At 38.8% G+C, this 5,556-nt stretch overlaps 1 non-coding gene across 1 annotated transcript; it reads left to right on the forward strand.

Moving 5' to 3' along the window:
* Positions 1-3,039: 3,039 nt before the first annotated feature.
* LOC125871971 (small nucleolar RNA R71) lies at positions 3,040-3,146 on the forward strand. The gene has a single exon (XR_007447085.1). It is a non-coding gene; the product is annotated as a small nucleolar RNA R71 (small nucleolar RNA).
* Positions 3,147-5,556: the final 2,410 nt, after the last annotated feature.

Below are 5,556 nucleotides of genomic sequence, written 5' to 3' on the forward strand. Positions count from 1 at the left end.
ACATAGAGGATGTGCAATCTTTGAGAAGCCTTTGATGAACCTCCGGTAAAATCCGGCATCTCCCAAAAAACTACGAACACCCTTCACCAAAATTGGTGGTGGTAACTTCTCATTCACTTCAATCATTGCTTTGTCAACCTCCAGCCCTTTTTGTGACACTTTGTGACCAAGCACTATACCTTCCTTAACCATGAAATGACATTTTTCCCAATTTAGGACTACATTTGTCTCCACACATCTTTGGAGAATTTGTCATAAGTGCTCTAGACATGCTTCAAAAGTGTCACCCACAACCGAGAAGTCATCCATAAATACTTCCATTGACTCCTCCACCATGTCCGCAAAAATAGATATCATGCAATGCTGAAATGTAGGCGAAGCATCACATAAACCAAACGACATACGTTTGAAGGCAAAAGTACCATATGGGCACGTAAAGGTTGTTTTCTCTTGGTCCTCCGGAGCAATGAAGATTTGGTTATAACCGGAATATCCATCCAAAAAGTAATACCAACCTCTCTCAGAAAGTCGATCAAGCATTTGATCCATAAAGGGCTTGGGAAAGTGATCTTTTTCAGTCCATGAATTTAGCTTTTGGTAATCCATACATACTCTCCATCCGGTCACCAGTCCCATAGATATAAGCTCCCCTTTTTTATTTGGGACTACCGTGATGCCTCCCTTTTTCAGTACACATTGCACCGAACTTACAAATTTGCTATCCGCAATAGGATAGATCACGCCTGCATCCAACCATTTTATTATCTCCTTTTTCACCACCTCTTGCATCGGTGGGTTCACTTTCTGCTGATGTTCAACAGTTGGCTTACAATCACTATCAAGCTGAATTTTGTGAGTGCAAATACCGGGAGAGATGCCCACTATGCTAGCGATAGTCCACCCTATAGCTTTGATATGCCTTCTCAACACTTCAAGGAGCACTTTTATTTTCCACTCAAGCAAATCAACTGCAATAATCACCAGTAGAGTGTTATTTGCCCCCAAGAAAACATATCGGAGATGGGAGGGAAGTACTTTTAGCTCTAGATTTGGTGGTTCTTCTGTTGATGGCTTTGCGGGCAGACTTTCTCGATTTTTTAAATCAATGTCCAATTTCAACGGAGTCTTTGAATATTCCCACCCTAAACCTGATAGTGCTGCCACTACCTCTTCATACCCTTGAATTTCGAACTCATCATAGTTAGCAAGCATGGCTTCAAGTGGCTCACTCATACACATCAAATGGCTCACACTAGCCACCATCTCATCAATAACATCAACAATGGAGACCACATGGATATCACTTGGGTGTTTCATTGACTTATACACATTAAAGGTTACTTTATCTTCATTCACCCTAAACTTCAATTCTCCGCTCTCAACATCCACCAATGCTTTTTCTGTTGCCAAGAATGGTCTTCCCAAAATGAAGGGAATTTCAGCATCTATTTCACAATGTAGAATGACGAAATCAGTCGGGAAAATAAATCGTTCAACCTTTACCAAGATGTCATATAGTATCCCCATAGGATGTTTAATTGATAGGTCGGCCATCAAGAGTCTCGTTGTCGTGGATTTTGGTTCCCCCAACCCAAGTTGTTTATAGATCGCATATGGCATCAAGTTGATGCTTGCTCCCAAGTCATATAGGGCTTTAGCAAATTGGAGCATGCCAATGGTGCAAGGGCTGGTGAATGCTCCGGGATCTTCTCTCTTTTTTATCAACTCCTTAGTCATAATTGCACTACAACTATGAGAGACTTCGATTGTTTCAAAATCCAAACTCCTTTTCTTTATGACTAATTCCTTCATAAATTTGGCGTACCCCGACATTTCCAACAATGCTTCCACTAGCGGAAGATTAATTGATAATGTCTTGAACAACAATAAAAACTTCTTGAACTTTTCATCATCATTCTTCTTCTTAAGACGTTGAGGAAATGGAGGAGCTATCTTGGATAAAGGTTGCATAACTTTTGGATTTTTATAGTGTTTTTCCATATCTTTTTGTGGTCCTTTGGCAATGCTTTGATTGATAGATGCCTCTTCTTCCTCCATCCCTTTGTCTTCTTCATGCATTTGAGCTTCTTCATTTCCCGTCACATCACCTATTGCTACCTTTGCACTTCGAGTCACCACAACCAACTCTCTATCATCATCTTTCATCATCATTTTTTGTTTTAGTTGCTCTACAAGTTAACTCAACTAAACTTCAAGTATCTTGATTGCATCTGCGTGAGAGTTCACTTTGTTGTTAAATGATGAAAAGTCGAACCTTCGACTTTATCAAGGATGCGTGATAGCAAATCATTCACCCTCGGAAAATTTGCACTCTCTCTCGATTTAGGACTCTCACTTGAGTGAGTGTGGTTGTCTTTATGATCTTCCTCCATGTTCCAATAGGCGTTTTGCTCGGCTGAATATTGCTAGTATTTTCTTTGCTCTTCTCCCTTGTGATAGTTCTAACCTTGATTCCCACCCCGCTGTAGATAGCGTGGGTGAAAACCCTCATCGTATTTCTTCGAGTTCCAACCTTGATTTTCACCCAGCCTTGAGTAATCAGATGAGGAACCCTCCTCAACTCTAAACACTCCACATGTCCCCTTCATACGCTCTTGTAGAAATTCCATTTGGGTCAACATCCTCTTGATGTTTTTATCCCTCTCCCTCTCTTTATCAAGTTGTTCTTTCGTCAATCTAAAACAAAATGGAGAGACTTGATCCTCTTGGGTGTACCACGCTAGATTTATTTTAGTCATGTCAACAAGAAAAAACGAAGCCACCTCAAATGATTGCAACATTATTCCCCCTCGTACCAATTGATCAGCCACCCCTTTATTAACCGAATCAAGACTTCGATAAAAATNTGATCCTCTTGGGTGTTACCACGCTAGATTTATTTTGGTCATGTCATCAAGAAGAAACGAAGCCACCTCAAATGATTGCAACATTATTCCCCCTCGTACCAATTGATCAGCCACCCCTTTATTAACCAAATCAAGACTTCGATAAAAATATTGGAGTAGTAAATCGTTTGGTAGCCTATGAGTTGGGCATTTAAGTAGTTATTTCTTAAACCTCACCCACGTTTCATGGATGGGTTTCCCCTCCCATCGCTTGAAACCTTGTATATCGTCTCTAAGTTTCATCATCCTTGATGGAGGGAAAAACCTTGTATTGAATGCTATAATCAACTCTCCCATGATGTAATGGATTTTTTTGGTAGCTCGGCCAACCACTTGCTATTCTCCCCCGCCAAAGATAGTGGAAATAACCTCTATAAAACTTCTTACATGCTCATGCTGGTCTTCGTGCTCTAGCCCTCCATAGAGTCCTCTCATTCAGAGGAGATGAAGAGTTGTGCCAGTGACTTCAAATATTGCATTTCCATCAGCTTGTGGTATACATATTGCACCCGTTTAACCTGTATGAGATGGCTTGTAATCACTATTGATATCATCGATACCGTCCCGATGACCTACTTGACTGCCATTCACCTCTTCCTCACTCATTGTTACTTCTATGCAGTTCAACCAACACTACACAATGCAGCCTAAGCCAATTCACTACAACCAAACAATCCACAACTCAAATCTTCAATCGAAGAATTCTAAGTAACACTACTCCCCGACAGCGGCGCTATTTTGATTTCATATATCAGGACACTTCTTCCAATACTAAGTGCAACCGATCGTTAGTCAGTAATATAACCCAACTAAGTGAGTTGGGATCGATCCCACAGAGAGTAGCTTTTCCTTCGAATTCAATGACAAAAGTATGACAACAATCTCTTCAATTGAACACTTACTGCACCCTTTTTGGTTTAAACTACAAAATTACAGATTATAATTATCAATCCAATTCAACGCTTGACACGAAATGATCAAATAATGAGGTAAAACTTGGGGAATTGACCAACCAATTATTGAGTTCACTTTAGTAGATGAACATTGATGCTCACAATGGGATAAATTGTCGTGGGTAGGTAGGACTATATGTAAAGCAATTTTCTCTCGAACAATTACCTTATCTTTGTCAAATTCTCTCGAACTTCAATAGTAGACGGAAGATGTCCATCCCATGTCCTTATCAAATCCACTCTCTCGAGATAGATACAAAGGATAGGTTCTATGTTTCACTTTCTCAAGCTGAAATCATGGCGACCCACTACTAAGGAAGATAAACTTGCTACTTCAGCTTTGTACCTCTTTCTCGAGCAAGCACAAAACACTGAACTAGTGTCAATAATCATGAGAGATGACCTCAAAACACAATAGAAAATCAGACCCACTTCAAATTAACACTGTTATTCACAAATCAATGACACCCATTTAGCAAAACTCAATAATTGGTCTCATAGCCAAAACACTAAGGAGAGGGTTTTTGCCAATCATACTAAAAAGATGAAAATCAACATCCATTATGTCTTCTATAATTGGGTCAAATGAAAATTGAAAGTTAAAATAAACTAAGAATCTCTTCTATTACAAAATCTCCGAGAAAACTTTGCTAAAATCGCTGAGAAATTGCCTCTAGCAGTGATTTTTCTCCCAATCTTTTGTTCCTCACGTTTCTGAATGTTTTCTTTCTCCAGCAAAAATCAATATAAACAAGTCTGAAGTGTGATTGTTTAAGACCAATCAGCGAGGTAAGTCGAGCTTCGCCGATAATTCAGTGACTCGCCGATTGTCCTTCCTCTCGCCTTCATTTTTCACTTCTTCTTGGTCCGACTACTGTAATTTGGGCGTTCTAGATCGGGCTCTCCGAACGATTCCGAGAGTCGCCCTTTCTCCTTTTCTCTCGCCCATCTGCATTTGTTTGGATCTCCATCAGCACTTTTGGCGACCTATTCATTCTTTGCCAAAACCATCGGCCACTCGCCGAGTGGACTTGTTGCTCGCTGAAGTTGCCTCCAGTTCAGCTCCAGCATTCTGGAACTTTAGGCGGAAGGGTAGCCACTTGGCAATTCGCCGAGTGACATTGGCGATTGTTAGGCTTTCATTTCTTCATTTCTTTAGTTCACTTCGTTCCTTTTTGCACATTAGTGTCCATGCTTTGTTCCTAAATCCAAATACATGGAAATCAAGGATTCTATATTAGTTATTGGCACAAAATAAGCATTTAAGGACACTAAATATATCCAAATAAAGCCCTAAATGAGTCCAAATCGTGGACTCATCAGACATACGTATATATTTTGTATATTTAAGTATTATATTTAATTCTTATAATTGAAAGTTATATGTATACAAATATTTTAAATACAAAATATTTGCGTCCAGTTCATCAGTTCAACACAAATATGAAGATCATTAAGTATTTTTATAAAACATAATTGTGTAGGCCAATTTGTATATTTTGTTAGTATATACAAAATTGTCTGAATTTTTTTGTATATTTAAATATTACATACATATACATATGCTCGTATACATATAAAGTTAATAGTTATATACAAATACAAATAGTTTTACTTAAACAAATATTCATATTTGTATAAAAGCATAAAGCCAAAGACAATGATTCTAATAATATTCAATCGGCAACATCGGAGGA

The sequence above is a fragment of the Solanum stenotomum genome, chromosome 7 (genome assembly GCF_019186545.1).
Source record: "Solanum stenotomum isolate F172 chromosome 7, ASM1918654v1, whole genome shotgun sequence".
NCBI lineage: Eukaryota > Viridiplantae > Streptophyta > Magnoliopsida > Solanales > Solanaceae > Solanum > Solanum stenotomum.